Source organism: Triturus cristatus, chromosome 1_2, assembly GCF_964204655.1.
Source record: "Triturus cristatus chromosome 1_2, aTriCri1.1, whole genome shotgun sequence".
In the NCBI taxonomy this organism is placed as follows: domain Eukaryota; kingdom Metazoa; phylum Chordata; class Amphibia; order Caudata; family Salamandridae; genus Triturus; species Triturus cristatus.
In genome coordinates this window covers 190,358,535-190,379,036 of record NC_140580.1, presented here as the reverse complement: position 1 = coordinate 190,379,036, position 20,502 = coordinate 190,358,535, and positions in this window count along the sequence as shown.

The window sequence follows — 20,502 nt, the reverse complement described above, 5'->3', positions numbered from 1 at the left end:
TTTCTAATGAACTTGAACACTTCAATTTTAGTGTGTGTATAGTGGAATGATGTTTCTGGACGAAACAAGAACCCTAATGCTAGGATCTATTGTTCTGCTTTAGACAGTTCTGCACTGGTTAAATTAATTACTGCTTTGTCATCCACCAGAATGGGATGTCTTCAGTGATGTCATTTGAGGTGTCATCAATGATGTCATTTAACATAGGAGCAATAAAATGTATAAGGTCATATGACGTGCATGGTGGGGTTACATATTATAGTTAGTTCACTAAACTAGAATTTGAAGTACAGTGATTTTTGTAAATGCTAGCTCTTATATCATGCAAATACCTAACTATAATGTCAATTTATTCTTTGTTTTTTTCAGTGAATAGCAGTTTTTTTGTTAACCTAAGCTAAGATCTTATTACCATACCTAATTATAAAGTCACTTTAATCTTTGGTTTGCCAATGAATTTCAGGGGTTTTAGCATCAGATTGAAAGTTGAGCATACAAATAACCCTCTTGAGAAATTCGCAGTCAGCCTATGACCAGAGCCTTGAAATGTTTTAAAATGTGTTTGGTACTGTGTTACCAATATCGCAGTAGCAGAGGGGTATCCTCACTGTGTACCCCAGTACTGGGTGCTGGCACAGCAGTACCAACAGCCTGAATTTTTTTCAGTTTACTTTAGTGTAGGTCCCTCTGCCAGCCCCCCACCACATGGCCCCGGAGAGCAACGTGTACCCAACTTGCCTCCTTATGTGTAGCCCTGGGTGGAGTTCACAGAGTTCTGCTAAGCTGAACTCCACAAATGGACTAAAAAACTCTGCCAGGCTATGCGGTGTTCCACAAGCATTGGAGTGCATTTGCTCATACTGTTCGCGTTGATTTTTAGCACCGGGTGTTTGTCCTGTGCTGTGACATCAACTTGAACAGCACAATGCACAGCACAAGATGGTGCTACTTCTTTTCTGCTGCTCAAGTAGGTTTACTGCTCGAGCGGCAGCTTTCTCAACGATAAAAGAAGGTTTCTCAACGCGAGTGGTCGTGACCTTCCACGACCACCCACGTTGAGAAATCCGACCGCATGCGTTTAGAAATCTCACTGAGAGGTGGAGTTTCCTCACTCAGAGTGTGAGCAAGTAAAATAATCTGCTCCGCGGGGCAGAGTTTTTCAGAATTCCATTTGCCCCGCCAAGTGCTGAAAACAATGCAAAGAGCGGAGTTCACTGCCAAGGCCTACTTATGTGGCCTTTTCAAAATGTTTTCAAGACTTGGCGTATGACTCCCCAAGTCCTGCAATAGTTGCAGCAACATCTTCTGCAGTGTTGATGCTAACTAATCAGATCATTTGGCACTACTGTAGAAGAACTGCAGGATTAAAATGATTAACGGGAGAAATAGCTCCCTCAGTTAATCAGAATGGCCTATATTTCAGATTTTTTTAGTACCACAGGACTTGCATGGAACCAACTGTCCATAAATGCTTAACTTTTACCTGAGGGTCAAACTCTTCATGCTCAACCTGAGCCCTTCTTTAACCCTTTCACTGCCTGTCTTCCCCTTTCTATGCCACATCCTTTTTTAACTTTTTCAGGGTATTTCAAGCTTAGTCCCCTATAAAATGTTATCCACATATAAGGTTTCCATGCCAAATGTGCATAATTTTCTTCTAGCATCCTAAGGATTCTAAAGGTACCCAGGGTTTGTGGATTCCCCTTTTTTTTTTAGAAAAATGAGAAAAAAGTGCGGCAGAAGAAATCATCTGTTTTTTCTTCCTACAAATGGTATCAACAAAGAGATTGTGGTGCTAAAATCACCATCTTCCCGGCTTTCAGGAACATGTAGAGTTGTGTAAAAAAAAAACACTTTCTACACAGTTTGGCATTTTACTGAGACATAGCCTATTTTGCCTATTTTCTGTGTTTTCAAACTCATTCCAGTTAGTGGCAGGAATGGGTGGGAAACCAATAATTGATCCCAGAAATCTATACATTTCTAAAATCTAGGCAAAATTCTGAATGTGGCATTTGTGTAACCCTGGGCAGAGTTGAAGTGAAAAAAAAAAGTGCGATTGAAAAATGCAGTTTGCAGTGATTTTCATTGCCACATGCTTGTGCACACTGTGCAATCACCTTGAACTGCACCATGCAGAGCGCAAGTGGGCGCTGCTTTCCTTTCTGCCACTTGAGTAGATTTTTACTTGAGTGACAGCTTTCTCAATGCGACTGGGCAGTTTCTCATCGTGAACCGTCACGAGCATACGCGACCACTCGCAATGAGAAACCTGATCCCCTGCGTTGAGAAATCTCGCCGGGAGGTTTATTTTACACACTCGTGCAAGCCAACTTGATGTTGACGATCGCAAACAACAAAAAATCTCGCTAGGAGTTGGATTTTCCTCACTCGTGCTTGCCAACATGACGTTGACGAACGTGAGCAAGGAAAAAAACTCCACTACGCTACAGTTGAAACAAAATATATTGAAATTGAGTTGAAAATAACAGCCATGTGTCCCCACTTTTCACATGTAACTTCTTCTAACTATGGTAGATTTTTAAAGCAATATATCGTTATGCCTGTAGGATTATTGTAGTCGTAGGGATATATGGTGCTTGTAGGTTCATGGAGAAACCAATGTACCCAGAGCCAATAACTGAGTTGCACCGTACAATGTTTTTTTATCGTGTAGAGGGACTACAGCAATTCATTTGGTAAAATATACAGAGTGAAAAATAGGAAGCCTATGTATTTCTGAAAAAAGGAACTAGATATGGAGTTTGAAAGCAGTGGTTATTTGTGAATCTTTGTATTTGTGGGTACCCATATTAGCATGTGAATTTGAGTGTATTTTTCAAAATTACTTCTTTTTTACACACTTTCTTACATTTGGAAGGCAGAAATGCATAGAAAGTTAAATGGTAATAACACTTGTTCCACTATTCTGTGTTACCCTGAGTCTCCCAATATAAATTATACCTTACTTGTGTGGTTAGACCTTGTGCCCACGACAGGAAATGTCAGGAAACCTAGACAACCTGTACATTTTCAAAAACTAGACACTCTGGAAAATCAGGATGGGGTGACTTGTGTGGCTTTCTCCAGATTCTGTTACACAGAATCCCTCCCAAACCTCAAAATGTGTCTCAAGAAACACATTATCATCACATTTCTGTGATGGAAAGCTCTGGAATCTGAGGGTAGCCACAAACATCCTTCCACCTAGCATTCCACCAAGTTTCCTGATAAAAATTGTACCTCACTTGTGTGGGAAGGCCTAGTATCCGCTACAGGAAATGGCCCAAAACACAACGTGGACACATCACATTTTTCCACAGAAAACTGACCCTTTCTTTGCAATGCGCCTAGCTGTGGATTTTGGGCCCTAGCTTAGCTGGCACCTGGGGAACCCTACCAAACATGTACATTTTTTTAAACTAGACCCCCATGGGAATACAAGATGGGGTAACATGTTTTGCTATCTCCAGGTTATGTTCCACAAAATCCCTTGCAAATCTCAAACTTTGTCAAAAAAACCATTTCCTCATATTTCTGTGATGGAAAGTTCTGGAATCTGTGGGGAGCCACAAACTTCTACCCACCCAACATTCCCCCAAATTCTCCCAATAAAGTGGAGCTTCACTTGTGTGGGAAGGCCTAGTGTCCGTGATAGGAAACGACCCGAAACGCAACATAGATACATCACATTTTGCCAGTGAAAACTGACCCTTTTTTTGCAATGCGCCTAGATATGGATTTTGGGCCCTAGCTCAGCCTGCACCTGGGGAAACCTAGCAAACTTGCACATTTTTAAAACTAGATACCCAATGCAATCCAGGATGGGGTGAAGTGTGTGGCTCTCGCTAGGTTATGTTACTCAGAAACCCTTGCAAACCTCAAACTTTGTAAAAAAAAACGGTGTTCCTCCTATTCTTGTGATGGAAGTTCTGGAATGTGTGGGGAGCCACAAACTTTCACCCCTCCAACATTCCCCCAAGTCTCCCAATACAAATGATACTTCACTTGTGTGGGTATGCCTAGTGCCCTGGATAGGAAACAGACCAAACTGCAACATGGACACCACATGTTTTCAGTGAAAAATGACCCTTTTTTTGGATATGCCTAGCTGTGGATTTTGGGCCCTAGCTCAGCCGGCACCTGGGCAAACCTAGCAAACCTGTATATTTTTTAGAGCTAGACACCCAGGGGAATCCGGGATGGGGTGATATATGTGGCTCTCTTCAGGTTATGGTACCTAGAATCCCTTGCAAACCTCAAACTTTGTAAAAAAACAAACACTTTTTCTCCCATTTCTGCTGTGGAAAGTTCTGGAATCTGTGGGAAGCCACAGACTTCCACCCACCCAGCATTCCCTACAGTCTCCCAATAAAAATTGTACCGAACTTATGTGAGTTAGGCCTAGTGACCGTGAAAGGAAATGACCCTTTTTTTGCAATGTGCCTAGCTGTGGATTTTGGGCACTAGTGAGCTGGCACTTACAGAAACCTGAATAATGTTTTCATTTTTTTAAACTAAACACCCAGGGGAATCCATGTTGATAGTAAGACGTGTGGCTCTCAGCAGGTTCTGTTATCCAGAATCCCTTGCAAACCTCAAACTTTGTAAAAAACCTTATTTTCCTCACATTTCTGAGATGGAAAGCTCTGGAATCTGTGGGGAACCACAAACTTCTATGCACTCAGCATTCCCCCTTGTCTACCGATAACAATGGTACCTCGCTTGTGTGGGTAGGCCTAGTGCCTGAAACAGGAAAGAGCCCAAAACGCATTGTAGGGACATCAAAATTATCTATCACAAAATGACTTGGTTTTCCAAGGGAGTCACCCCGGCTCGACGGCCATCTAGGGAAACCTACCAAACCCAGTCATTTCTGAAAACTAGACTCCTGGGGAAGTTCGGGTTGGTGTGGCTTGCATGGATCCCCAACAATTTACCTACCCAGAATCCCCTCTCAAATTTACCTACAAAAATCATATTTTCCTCACAATTCTGTGTGGGAAAGTTGTGGGATCACTGGTCCGATACAAATTTCCTATTACCCAGCAATCCCCAAGTCTTCTGATTAAAAAAAGCTACCTCAATTGTGTGGGTGGGCCAAGCACCTGTGACAGGAAAGGGCCCAATACATATTATGGAGATATCAAAATAATCTATCACAAAACAACCTGGTTGTGCAAAGGGGGCACCTGCGTTTTTGGTCCCAGGCAAGCCCAAACATTTCTGAAAATTAGACAATCAGGGGAGTCCAGGGAAGTGTGGCTTGTATGGCTCCCCCAATATTTTCCTACTAAATATAACCTTCAAACCTCAAATTTAGCTAAAAAATCATATTTTCCCTACGTTTCTGTCTGGTATCATTGTGCCCGCACAACTTTCCTACCACCCAGCTGGGTGACTAAAGCAGAGTCAGCCTTAAAACCTATGGAAAAAACTGTCCGTTTGGACCCACCTTGGTTCCCCCTCAGTTTTACATTTGATATGTTTTTAGGTTCTCTGCTTTGGGTACCCACACAAGTGAGGTATCATTTTTATTGACCAAGGGAACGCAGGATGGTAGGAAATTTGTGCCGGCGCAGTGATTCCACAACTTTTTCACACAGAAATGTGAGGAATATGTGACTTTTTGGCTAAATTTGAGTTTTGCATAGGATCCTGTGTAATAAAACACTGGAGGATCCACGCAAGCCACACCATCAGCCAGGCATTATCCATGCACACCAGCAGCCAAGTGCTATCCATGCACACCGCCAGCCAAGCGACAGTCCACACACACCACCAGACATATGCCATCCACGCAGACAGCTAGCCAAGCAACAGTCCATGCACACTGCCAGCCAAGGGCTAGTCCATACACACTGCCAGCTAAGCACATGTTCACACACAATGCCAGCAAAATGCAGGTTTACACACAGCCAGCCAGATGCCAGTACACACTGACTGTCAGCCGAACTCCAGTTCACACGCACACAGAAATATGTTGCTAGTGTCTTTCTGCCTTCCTTGGGGCCAGATGACCCTGGAAAAATTGCTGATCTGTCCAAGTGGCCAAAATGATTGTCCCTACTATGGCAACAAAATGCTCACTGGTGTTTAGTGGGCTTTTGGATCACCTGGGATGGCAGAAAGTCTGCAGTGATTTTTTGGGGTTTAGGGCATTGGCATGCCCATTCTAGGCAGCCCCTACCCATACATATTCCCCCCCAAGAAAACCTGGTCGCTAGTGGGCTTTCTGCTCCCCAAGAGGGGGAAGAAAGACTGTCCCTTTTTTGGGGGAGATATTGGCATGCCCATTTTGGGCACCCCCTCAACATATTTAAAATGAATACTTCCTGGTGCCTAGGGGGCTTTCTGCCCTGGGGGGGGGGGTGATCAGGAGCTAGTGCCCCTATCTACTTCCCATTGCATCAAACAGACTTCTGTTTTAAGTTATTTTGGGTGGGGGTAAGGTCTTGCACATTGTGGGCAGCCCCCGTCCTTATTTCATAATATAAAAAAAATCCCTGGTGGCCAGTGGGCTTTCTGCCTCCATAGGGGGCAGATCAGGGGTAATAGCTTCCATATGCCCCCCAGGGGGGTTGTAAGACTCTAACTTTTGTATTTGGGAGGTGGGGGCATTGGCATGCCCATTTTGGGCAGCTCTCACCCCTATGTTTAAAAAAAGAATCCATGATGCCTAGTGTGCTTTCTGCTCTCTCCTTGGGGGCCAGATCAGGGGTTATTGCCCTTAGAATAATAGGGATGCAAAGGCCCTTACCCAAGGGGCCTCTCCTCCCTCCCTGGTGTCTAGTGGTGGATCCCTGCTGGAGGATCATCTTTCACTAGCAAAGGGTACAATTGAAAATGGTGGATTCTCCCCTTTCCAATGATACCTCTCCTGTCTGCCTAGGAGCTTTGGGGCTGGGATAGCTCCATAAGCACAAAGGCAGTGAAAGTGACACGAGCCGGTCTGCTTATTTTACTTTCACTTTCAGTGTAATGACATTGGTGCACCATGCGCGTCGACTGTCATTACAATGAAAAAGAAAAAAATGGCTTGGGCAGCTGAGAAAAGCTCTTCCTGAGCTCTCGAGGCTGAAAAAGTAAATACTTGTGTGCAGAGAATGTAATGGTTACGTCCTTGGCACACCAGCGCCATAGCTGAGGACCTGATCGGTGTGCCCTTGGCACACAAGGGGTTAAAAGCTAATTCATTAAAAATTGTTAAACAGATTTACACCAAATCATGTAAATCACGCTTCCTGAGTAAAGTTTTAACTTAGGCCAAATTTTGTGTAATTCCGCTCTATGAGAATTAACATGAGAAATCACACATTCGGGACCCACTTGTTCTTAGACCCCGCTAGATGGATCCGAATGAAAACCTTCCATACTGACACACACACACAAATGCACGCTCTCTCTCACTCTCCCTCTCTCTCTCCCTCCCTCACCTTTTGGCATGATGGTTTTTAACCGGGTCTGGTTGCTTAGTGGACTATAGGGGGTTGTGTTAGACCTCATGGTCACAGGTTCAAATCCCGGTGAGGTCAATAACATGAGTACCATTGGGTTGGGTAACAAATTAACATCTATTAATCTGTGCCAAGAGACCCTTCTGGGTGAACGTGTGCTTTACAAATTCACATCTTATGTTATGTATTTACTTATGCCAAATTGATACCACAGTACCACTGGGCAAACCTTGTTCCGTGCTGCACATTGATGCAGAACCTGCATAAAAATGAATGTAATCTACAAAAGCATTAACCTAATGTATGCATTTATTGCATTGATAGCATGTATAAAAGTAAAGGTGAATATTTCTATCTCTGTTCAATTGTACTTTTACATTATTTTTCAATTCACAAACTTTCCCAGGGATAATCCTGGAAAGCTGCACCAGGCACGCGTTTCCAGGAGTATTTTTTGAAAGGTCATGTGACACATTCCTCAGCTCCTATTTCCACAGTGTATAATTCTATATGGTGTAGAATGGGTATGGCGGCAAATATGCTGAAATCCACAGGAACATCATAGATCGTTTCACCGTCATGATATTGTCAAACATTCCTTTTGAAAATATAATCTATCTGACAAATGTCCACCTAGTATGCTCCTGCCTTGCTTCTCAGGTGAACTCTCCCAGAAAATATTATTAATATCATGGACATCTCATTTGAAGTTACACATGGGTGCAGTGATCATAGAAAACGTTACGTGAGAATGGTAAGGCCTGGGGGAAATAAAATGAGAGGTACATTGAGAATGAGGTGTACATTTTTGCATCCTTTCAGTTTAAAGGTGTGGAAAGTCAGCAATGTTCAGCTTGTGTGCTTAAATGTCATCTAATTGTTTACTGTTTGACGTACAACATGGTCTGAAATTTAACTAGGATCTCAGAAATTGCTCTGAAGACGAATGCATTTTTATTTGTGAAATATGAAGGGGTATGTTTCGCCTAAGGGCAGGAGACAGACTAATTAAAAAGCTAAATTATTATACAAAAAGCTATTACCGATCCACCTTGACAACTCCAGGGACAATGGCACATGAATCATTCATAATGAGCTAGCATTAACTGAATTTCAAGAAAGCAAATGTCTTTAATATATTGCTCTAGAAACCATAGTTTTGCAATTTTAAACCATTGATTTCACTTTAATTACGATCACAGGCTGTTGCCCATCTTTGCTTTGACTGCTATGACTACTGATCCAGTGAGATTTTAAATATCATAATACACAACATCTATATATATATATATATTCACTGAAAAAACCATAGGTCTCAGAGACGTTATAGTTAGAAAGTAGCATTTTAAAAACCTTAGAAATTCACAGAAAAAACCATAGGTTTCAGGGGTGTTATAGTTAGCTGGCAAATGTAACTCATACAAAACCAGAGAAATTCCTCCTTTATAGTTAGTTCTGCTAACTATAACTTGCGCGCCCGCAATGCACTGCTGATGATGTCACATATTCCATCATTCATGTCATGGTCTGTGACATCACTGATGACATCTCAAATGACATCACTGATGACATCACTGATGACATCATCTAGTGAATGTGGTTTAGTTTGAAATTTAAATATGTATTATATATATACCAATCTGTATTGAAGATTGAGTGGATATATAACTGTCTGGATGGAGGATTCAGTAGCTGTCTGACTGTCTGTTTAAGTGAGTAATTAAAAGTGTCTCACTTAATACATGGATTAGTAAAATGTGTGCATCACTGTCTCTGTTGTTGTATAACATGCTGCATCAGTTGGTCACTAACTACATGAATGTGTATATTAGTTATTGATTAGTTGGGTGAGTATTTGTATGGGACACTGAGTTTGTGTGTGGTTGGATGGGGTGTGTGTAACTCTATGCATAGATGTGTGAATGGTTGATTGACTGAGTGTATAGGTTTAAGAGTGAATGTGGAAACAGTTGTTTGGGTGACTGAGTGTATTTATTTGTGTGTTGGTGAGCGAATATATGTTTTAGTTGTACATCTTCAACAAAGTAAAAAAATAAAATGCATTGTATGTGAGGGTTGGTGTATATAAATAAGTATGTGTAAGAGTCAGTGATTGTGAGAGTAACTATATGAATAAGTGTATCATTGTAATGGGGATTTTTTAACATATTAACTATGAGTTACTATGTGTTTGAATAAATTAGGTGTTGTTGGATAAGTGAGTAGAATGACTGCATAACCGACTAAGATGACTGCTGATGTGTCAATGTCTATATATGTGTATAAGTGCATTTGATAGTGCTCTATTAATTAGTGACTGCATGTATAAATGATTCTGTTGTTGAATGGGGAGTTAAGTGTGTAGACTTAGGAATCAGTGAGTGGGTATGTAGTTACTGGTATTGGTGTGTCAATGGTTTCAAATATGGTACTCTGTATTTTACAGTGAGTGATGAAAGGTTATACAAGTGTAAGATTAGGTGTATCAGATTGTCACGTGGATGATGTCATCATTGATGTCATCAGTGATGTCATTTGAGATGTCATCAGTGGTGTCATCAGTGATGTCACTGACCATGTCATGAATAATGCAACATGTGACATCATCAGCAGTGCATTGCGGGCGGGCGAGTTATAGTTAGCAGAACTAACTATAACGGAGGAATTTCTATGGTTTTGTACGAGTGAAATGGCCAGCTAACTATAACACCCCTGAAACCTCTGTTTTTTTCTGTGAATTTCTAAGGTTTTTTAAATGATAATTTCTAACTATAACGTCTCTGAAACCTATGTTTTTTTCAGTGAATTTCAAAGCTTTTTTAAATGCTAATTTCTAACTATAACGTCTGTGAAACCTATGGTTTTTTTCAGTGAATTTCAAAGGTTTTTTAAATGCTAATTTTTAAGTGTGATAGTAGTTATACCTATTTTTTTGTGCTGATTTTCTAAAGTTTTTCATTAAATAACATTCTTTTTTTTCTGAAAATTGCAAAAAACAAATTTCAAAAACATTCAAACTGAAATATTGATTGTTCTTTTCATTTTTTATTTTAATATATTTATATTATTTCCTTTAAAAATAAATCAATTATATTTTCGGAGTCGCGCACTCAAAGCGTACGCATCACAGTGGGTGCGCGGATTCTAGCCGCCATTTTAGAAAAGTTGTGAAGGATACGCGTACGCTGTGCGACGGCTGCGTGTTTTTCAGTTACATCATATACATTTAATATTACGTGATGTGCGCGATTGGTATGCGACCAGTCCGCGACTCCTGCTCCAGCGCATTTGCGACACATGCGCATTACGGTACAAGATGCTTGCGCTGTGACGTCATATACATACTGGGGCACGCTGGATGCGGGACTCCCGCAAAAAAAAATGTATGTTCCAAAATTATATGTATGTGTCTTTAATATACATATTAGGGCATGAGATTATCCAAGATATTCGTAAAAACAATATATTTATACTTATAATAAACTTATATTATTTTAAAATATATTTTCTCGAAGTTGGGTGCATGCATCGTGAGCGCAGAGAACCAGGTCAGCACAGCCGTTGTAGAGCTAGAGAACCAGGTCAGCAGACTGTTCTAGAGCCTAAGAAGCAGAACAACAGAGCTGCTCTAGAACCAGAGCCCCAGGTCAGCAGAGCTGCTCTAGAGCCAGAGACCCAGGTCAGCAGAGCTGCTCTAGTCTAGAGACCGAGAACCAGGTCAGCAGAACTGCTTTAGAGCCAGAGAACCAGGTCAGCAGAGCTCTTTAGAGGGAGTGAACCAGGTCAGCAGAGCTGCTTTAGAGCCAGAGAACCAGGTCAGCAGAGCTGCTCTAGAGCCAAAGAACCAGGTCAGTAGAGCTGCTTTAGAGCCATAGAACCAGGTCAGCAGAGCTGCTTTAGAGCCATAGAACCAGGTCAGCAGAGCTGCTCTAGAGGCAGAGAACCAGGTCAGTAGAGCTGCTTTAGAGGGAGAGAACCAGGTCAGCAGAGCTTCTTTAGAGCCAGAGAACCAGGTCAGCAGAGCTGCTCTAGAGCCAGAGAACCAGGTCAGCAGAGCTGTTGTAGAGCCAGAGAAACTAGGTCAGTAGAGTTGCTTTAGAGGGAGAGAATCAGGTCAGCAGAGCTGCTCTAGTGGGAGAGAACCAGGTCAGCAGAGCTGCTCTAGAGCCAGAGAACCATGTCAGCAGAACTGCTTTAGAGCCATAGAACCGGGTCAGCAGAGCTCTTTTAGAGCCAGAGAACCAGGTCAGCAGAGCTGCTGTAGAGCCAGAGCACCAGATCAGCAGAGCTGCTCTGTAGCCTAAGAACTAGGTCAACAGAGCAGCTCTAGAGCCAGAGAACCAGGTCAGCAGACCTGCTGTAGAACTAGAGAAACCAGGTCAGCAGAGCTACTTTAGAGGGAGAGAACCAGGTCAGCAGAGCTGCTTTAGAGCCAGAGAACCAGGTCAGGAGAGCTGCTCTAGCTGACACTGACTGACTGACACTGACTGACTGACACTGATTGACTGACACTGACACTGACTGACACTGACACTGACTGACACTGATTGTCTGACACTGACTGACTGACACTGACTGACACTGATTGACTGACATTGACTGACTGACACTGACTGACTGACTGACACTGACTGACACTGATTGACTGACACTGACTGACTGACGCTGATTGACTGACACTGACTGACTGACTGACACTGACTGACTGACACTGACTGACACTGACTGACTGACTGACTGACACTGACTGACACTGACTGACTACTCTCTACTACTCTACTACTCACTCTCTACCACTCTCTACTACTGTCTCTCTACTACTCACTCTCTACTACTCACTCTCTACTACTCACTCTCTACACACTCTCTACTACTCTCTACTACTCACTCTCTACTACTCTCTACTAAACACTCTCTACTACTCACTCTCCACTACTCTCTACTCCTCACTCTCCACTATTCTCTACTATTCACTCTCTACTATTCATTCTCTACTACTCTCTACAACTCTCTCTCTACTACTCACTCTCTACTACTCACTCGCTACTACTCTCTACTACTCACTCTCTACTACTCTCTACTACTCTCTACTAATACTCTCTACTACTCTCTACTACTCTCTACTACTCTCTACTACTCCCTACCAATCACTCTCTAATACCCACTCTCAACTACTCTCTCTCTACTACTCACTCTCTACTATTCACTCTCTACTACTCACTCACTACTATTCACTCTCTACTACTTGCTCTCTACTACTCTCTACTACTCACTCTCCACTACTCACTCTCTACAACTCGCTCTCCACTATTCTCTACTACTCACTCTCTACTACTCACTCTCTACTAATCTACTACTCTCTACTACTCTCTCTACTACTCACTCTCTACTACTCTCTATTACTCATTCTACTGTTCTCTACTTCTCTCTACCACTCACTCTCTACAACTCCACTACTCACTCTCTACTACTCTCGCTCTACTACTCACTCTCTACTACTCACTCTACCACTCTCTACTTCTCACTCTCTACTACTCTCTCTACTTCTCACTCTCTACTACTCTCTACTACTCACTCTCTACTACACTCTCTCTACTACTTGCTCTCTACTACTCGCTCTCTACTACTCTCTACTACTCACTCTCTACTACTCTCTACTACTCACTCTACTACTCACTCTCTACTACTCTCTACTACTCACTCTACTACTCCACTACTCTCTACTACTCACTCTCTACTACTCACTCTCTACTACTCTACTACTCTCTATTACTCACTCTCTACTACTCACTCTCTACTATTCATTCTCTACTACTCTCTACTACTCACTCCCTACTACTCACTCTACTACTCACTCTACTACTCTCCACTACTCACTCTCTACTCTCTACCTCTCTACCTCTCTCTACCTCTCTCTCTACTACTCTCTACCTCTCTATACCTCTACCTCTCTACACCTCTACCGCTCTCCTTCTACCTCTCTACCTCTACCTCTTTACCTCTACACCTCTACCTCTACACCTCTACCTCTCTAACTCTCTCTACCTATCTCTACACGCACACATATGCACATATATATATGCATATATATGCATATGCATTTATATATATGTATGTGTGTATATATATATATATGCATACATATATAAACATATATAATCTGCATATCTATATAAATACAAATATAAATGCATGCATACATATACATATACATATATGCATACATATGCATGTTATGTACATGAAAGTTTGAAAAAATCGAATACAAGCAAAGCTAAAAAGCCACCTAAGTACAAACTGAATTACTTTAACTTAAACAAGGACGAGACCTATTGCATTTTCAATGTTTGTTTACTTTGGTAAAAATAGTTTTCTCTCAAACATGATTCATGATATCCCAGCAGAAGGCTTTTTCACATGGTAAAACCACCTTAGAACACACCACAATTCCTAAAATGAGTATGGTACCATCAGCAAATGATTTATAATGTAACTAAAGTCTTAAAACCTTCTAATAACTGCAATGCTTTTTAATGAGGTGCTATCATGTATATTGGTCCCATGATGGCTGCCAACACTTCTTGGATGAAGTGTTGACAGCCAATAAGATCTCACGATGAGATGTGTGGTTAGCAGGTCAGCAGAACTGCTTTAGAGCCAGAGAACCAGGTCAGCAGAGCTCTTTAGAGGGAGTGAACCAGGTCAGCAGAGCTGCTTTAGAGCCAGAGAACCAGGTCAGCAGAGCTGCTCTAGAGCCAAAGAACCAGGTCAGTAGAGCTGCTTTAGAGCCATAGAACCAGGTCAGCAGAGCTGCTTTAGAGCCATAGAACCAGGTCAGCAGAGCTGCTCTAGAGGCAGAGAACCAGGTCAGTAGAGCTGCTTTAGAGGGAGAGAACCAGGTCAGCAGAGCTTCTTTAGAGCCAGAGAACCAGGTCAGCAGAGCTGCTCTAGAGCCAGAGAACCAGGTCAGCAGAGCTGTTGTAGAGCCAGAGAAACTAGGTCAGTAGAGTTGCTTTAGAGGGAGAGAATCAGGTCAGCAGAGCTGCTCTAGTGGGAGAGAACCAGGTCAGCAGAGCTGCTCTAGAGCCAGAGAACCATGTCAGCAGAACTGCTTTAGAGCCATAGAACCGGGTCAGCAGAGCTCTTTTAGAGCCAGAGAACCAGGTCAGCAGAGCTGCTGTAGAGCCAGAGCACCAGATCAGCAGAGCTGCTCTGTAGCCTAAGAACTAGGTCAACAGAGCAGCTCTAGAGCCAGAGAACCAGGTCAGCAGACCTGCTGTAGAACTAGAGAAACCAGGTCAGCAGAGCTACTTTAGAGGGAGAGAACCAGGTCAGCAGAGCTGCTTTAGAGCCAGAGAACCAGGTCAGGAGAGCTGCTCTAGCTGACACTGACTGACTGACACTGACTGACTGACACTGATTGACTGACACTGACACTGACTGACACTGACACTGACTGACACTGATTGTCTGACACTGACTGACTGACACTGACTGACACTGATTGACTGACATTGACTGACTGACACTGACTGACTGACTGACACTGACTGACACTGATTGACTGACACTGACTGACTGACGCTGATTGACTGACACTGACTGACTGACTGACACTGACTGACTGACACTGACTGACACTGACTGACTGACTGACTGACACTGACTGACACTGACTGACTACTCTCTACTACTCTACTACTCACTCTCTACCACTCTCTACTACTGTCTCTCTACTACTCACTCTCTACTACTCACTCTCTACTACTCACTCTCTACACACTCTCTACTACTCTCTACTACTCACTCTCTACTACTCTCTACTAAACACTCTCTACTACTCACTCTCCACTACTCTCTACTCCTCACTCTCCACTATTCTCTACTATTCACTCTCTACTATTCATTCTCTACTACTCTCTACAACTCTCTCTCTACTACTCACTCTCTACTACTCACTCGCTACTACTCTCTACTACTCACTCTCTACTACTCTCTACTACTCTCTACTAATACTCTCTACTACTCTCTACTACTCTCTACTACTCTCTACTACTCCCTACCAATCACTCTCTAATACCCACTCTCAACTACTCTCTCTCTACTACTCACTCTCTACTATTCACTCTCTACTACTCACTCACTACTATTCACTCTCTACTACTTGCTCTCTACTACTCTCTACTACTCACTCTCCACTACTCACTCTCTACAACTCGCTCTCCACTATTCTCTACTACTCACTCTCTACTACTCACTCTCTACTAATCTACTACTCTCTACTACTCTCTCTACTACTCACTCTCTACTACTCTCTATTACTCATTCTACTGTTCTCTACTTCTCTCTACCACTCACTCTCTACAACTCCACTACTCACTCTCTACTACTCTCGCTCTACTACTCACTCTCTACTACTCACTCTACCACTCTCTACTTCTCACTCTCTACTACTCTCTCTACTTCTCACTCTCTACTACTCTCTACTACTCACTCTCTACTACACTCTCTCTACTACTTGCTCTCTACTACTCGCTCTCTACTACTCTCTACTACTCACTCTCTACTACTCTCTACTACTCACTCTACTACTCACTCTCTACTACTCTCTACTACTCACTCTACTACTCCACTACTCTCTACTACTCACTCTCTACTACTCACTCTCTACTACTCTACTACTCTCTATTACTCACTCTCTACTACTCACTCTCTACTATTCATTCTCTACTACTCTCTACTACTCACTCCCTACTACTCACTCTACTACTCACTCTACTACTCTCCACTACTCACTCTCTACTCTCTACCTCTCTACCTCTCTCTACCTCTCTCTCTACTACTCTCTACCTCTCTATACCTCTACCTCTCTACACCTCTACCGCTCTCCTTCTACCTCTCTACCTCTACCTCTTTACCTCTACACCTCTACCTCTACACCTCTACCTCTCTAACTCTCTCTACCTATCTCTACACGCACACATATGCACATATATATATGCATATATATGCATATGCATTTATATATATGTATGTGTGTATATATATATATATGCATACATATATAAACATATATAATCTGCATATCTATATAAATACAAATATAAATGCATGCATACATATACATATACATATATGCATACATATGCATGTTATGTACATGAAAGTTTGAAAAAATCGAATACAAGCAAAGCTAAAAAGCCACCTAAGTACAAACTGAATTACTTTAACTTAAACAAGGACGAGACCTATTGCATTTTCAATGTTTGTTTACTTTGGTAAAAATAGTTTTCTCTCAAACATGATTCATGATATCCCAGCAGAAGGCTTTTTCACATGGTAAAACCACCTTAGAACACACCACAATTCCTAAAATGAGTATGGTACCATCAGCAAATGATTTATAATGTAACTAAAGTCTTAAAACCTTCTAATAACTGCAATGCTTTTTAATGAGGTGCTATCATGTATATTGGTCCCATGATGGCTGCCAACACTTCTTGGATGAAGTGTTGACAGCCAATAAGATCTCACGATGAGATGTGTGGTTAGGCTCCGCCCAGATATATCTATGAATTTACTTTTGATTTTCTCAGGAACTACTAAACGGATTTACACCATTTAAGCAAAAGGCACGAGTGTGAACCAAGGGCTACCCTTTTGCCTAATTTGGTGTAATTCCGTTCTGCAGTTCGGGCTGTAGCTGCGACTAACTGTCCCTATGGAAAATTGCATGGGGAAAACACATTTTGGGACCCCCCTTTTTTCTCGGCCCCCGCTAGACGAATCACCCGAAGACTTTCAGGATAGGAGCAGAACGGAGTGGGCCACGAGTTTTGAACATTTTGCGAAAATTCATCAACCGGCGCCAAAGTTATTTCAAATAGAATGTTGCAGATTTCCTATGGATAATAGGTCCTAACTATAACTACCTACTGGCGACCGCCAGTAGGTTATATATATTACCTACTGGCGGTCGCCAGTAGGTAGTTATAGTTAGGACCACGTTTCCATAGGAAAACCTCAACATTCTATTTTGAATAACTTTGGCGCCGGTCGACGAATCCTCACGAATTTCTCAAAATAGGTGGGGCGCTACGCTCCGCTCCTACCCTGAAAGTCTCGGGGGGATCCGTCAAGCGGGGGCTGAGATAAAAGGGGGGTCCCAAAACGCGTTTTTCCCATGCATTTTTCCATAGGACCTTTAGAACGAGCTACAGCCCGAACGGCTGAACAGAATTACTCAAAATTTGGCAGAGAGGTAGTCCCTAGGTCAAGGAAGTGCCTTTTGTAGGTTTGGTGTAAATCTGTTCAGTAGATTCTGAGAAAATAGCCTTTAAATCAATATATATATCTGAGCCCGCTTACGGTACGCTTACCGTACGCTTACGGTAAGCGTACGGTGGCGTGCACGAGCGCGATTCTGATTGGCTCTTAGATCTTAGTAAACATTCGAATCGGCCGAAACCAGGAAGCGGCGGCCGCCATTTTCTGTGTTTCACTCTGAAAAAAAAAGAGTGAAAACAAGAAAAGGGGGCAATGAGGAGAGTTACAGACCCCCTTACATTTGTGAGGGGGTCAAAGAAGGACTGTAAAGTACAAAACAAACATTTATTAATTTTTAAAAAAAATCACGGGGTACGCGTACGGTAAGCTTACGGTAAGCGTACGGAAGAAACATGGCGTGCGCGAAGGAGATTCTGATTGGCCCATAGATCTTAGTAAACATTCGAATCGGCCGAAACCAGGAAGCGGCGGCCGCCATTTTGTGTGTTTCACTCAGAAAAAAAACAGAGAAAACAAGGAAAGGGGGCAATGAGGAGAGTTACAGACCCCCTAACATTTGTAAGGGGGTCAAAGAAGGACAGAAAAGTACAAAAAAAACATTTATTGATTTTAAAAAAAATCACGGGGTACGCGTACCGTAAGCTTACGGTAAGCGTACGGTAAAAAAAATAAAAAAAAATAAATGAAAAGCAGATTTAAGAGTTTAGAAATTAGGGAGCTCTAAAAAGAGCTGTTGTGTTTATGAAGTCATTTTTTAAGTGGTACCTACAAGTAAGTACCGATGCAGAGTCTAAGGTTCAAGAGGAAGACTCTGTTCCCTTCATCATTGAAGTGCACACCATCTCCTCTATAAATGTCTTGCATGTCATAACGCAAGTTGTTGTGGTAAATGGCACCCATACCATAGTCACGGAGGAAAGCAGAAACAGATTTGTTGACGTGCTTTCTTGCTTTGTCAATCTGCGGACAGAAATGATAGGACCAGTTCCATTTTTGCCTTTGGCATATGTTGGAAAACACAAAGGCAGTTTTAGGGAAAAGTGTAAACAGTTGTGCAAAGGTGTCCTTCATAAGCATTTCCAGACCTACCCCAGTCAAAGTGCCTAGGTCATTGCCACCACAGTGCACTATTATGAGGTCAGGGTGTTGGATTTGAATGAAGGATTTCACCAATGGCATCAATTGGTGCCACTTTAACCCTCTCTGACCAATCCATTTAATGTCTACATTTGGCAAAGCAAGGTCTCTCATCATACCTGTTTTCTCTGCAAACTTTTCACTCCAGAAGACATAGCTGTGCCCTACAATCCACACTGTGAACATCTTCAAAGGAGAACTGGATGCACTCAGGAGGTGTCTTTCAGTAGAATGGCAATATGAAAAGAAAGACAGTTTGGAAATGGAGGCATACATATTTTTTTCAAAACAAAAAGAACTGATTGGCTGTTTCATACCATTCTAGAATAAAAACTAGGCTGTATGTGTAAATTAATAGAAGCATGTTTTGTATTGGTACAAAAAAATGTGTAACCAAAGAACAGTACTATGGATTTGCTGTAAGGTTTGAAAAGTCAAGCACTCTTGCTCTGTGGAATTGAAACATTGTGTGTCGAACTTCTGACCTAACTCTACACAGCAGTGTTCCATGAGCTGTTGCTATGGTAGCAGGCAGAAGTCAAGTTGGGGGAAGGGTACTAGGCAGAAGTCAAGTTGGGGGAAGGGTACTTTTGGAAAAGGGTTGGTTTTCAACCAATAGAAATGTGTGATTACATTTGAAAAAAAGGGGGAAGCACTGAGATTTGAAACTTACATGTATATGTGTGGAAAAATAGAGGGAAAGTTTGCCATTATCTGGTTCTGCTGAGAGGAGAGAGGTGAACACAACAGAGATCCTGGCTCTGATAATCTGCTGTTTGAGTGTCACATTTCTTTCACAACTAACTAATTTTAAAGGTGAGTTTACAGTTTGAGAGGGGATGTATGTGGTAACTTAAGAAATGAATAATAGAAATGGGAATTGTTTTTGTTGTAGTTACACATGGTGGTTTAATAATGTGTCAGTCTGTAAAAGTGATTTACACTTGCCCCGAAAAAAAAAAGAGCAGTAAGTGTGCTTTCAAATTGGCAAAGAAATTTCGTTTTGGGACTAATGTGAAAACATGACTCTGTGTGCATAGAAGAATTATAGGCAGAGATTTATTGCGTCTTGCTCTGGTGATTTCACAGTTGCATTAGATGGAAAGGGGGAGCGAATTTTTGGGGGAAGAAGCAGAGTCTTAGCACACACCCATGTGCTTGCCATGTATAGTCATGCACAGTATTTAGAAGCGAGTGGGGTTTTCAGGTTTAAGTCTGTAATGCAAATACATTCAGCATCACTAAGGCTGGTTGCCCTTGCTGGACTGTAGGCAGTCACAGAGAATACACATGGTGGTGGTCTGAAAAAACAGCTTGGACATGTGCATTTAAATAAATCAAAAAAAGTGGTTTTATAATGTGTCAGTCTGTAAAAGTGATTTCCAATTGTAAAAAGTGATTTTCACTTGGCCCGAAAAAAAAAGAGCAGTAAGTGTGCTTTCAAAATGGCAAAGAAATTTCGTTTTGGGACTAATGTGAAAACATGACTCTGTGTGCATAGAGGAATTATAGGCAGAGATTTATTGCGTCTTGCTCTGGTGATTTCACAGTTGCATTAGATGGAAAGGGGGAGCGAATTTTTTGGGGAAGAAGCAGAGTCTTAGCACACACCCATGTGCTT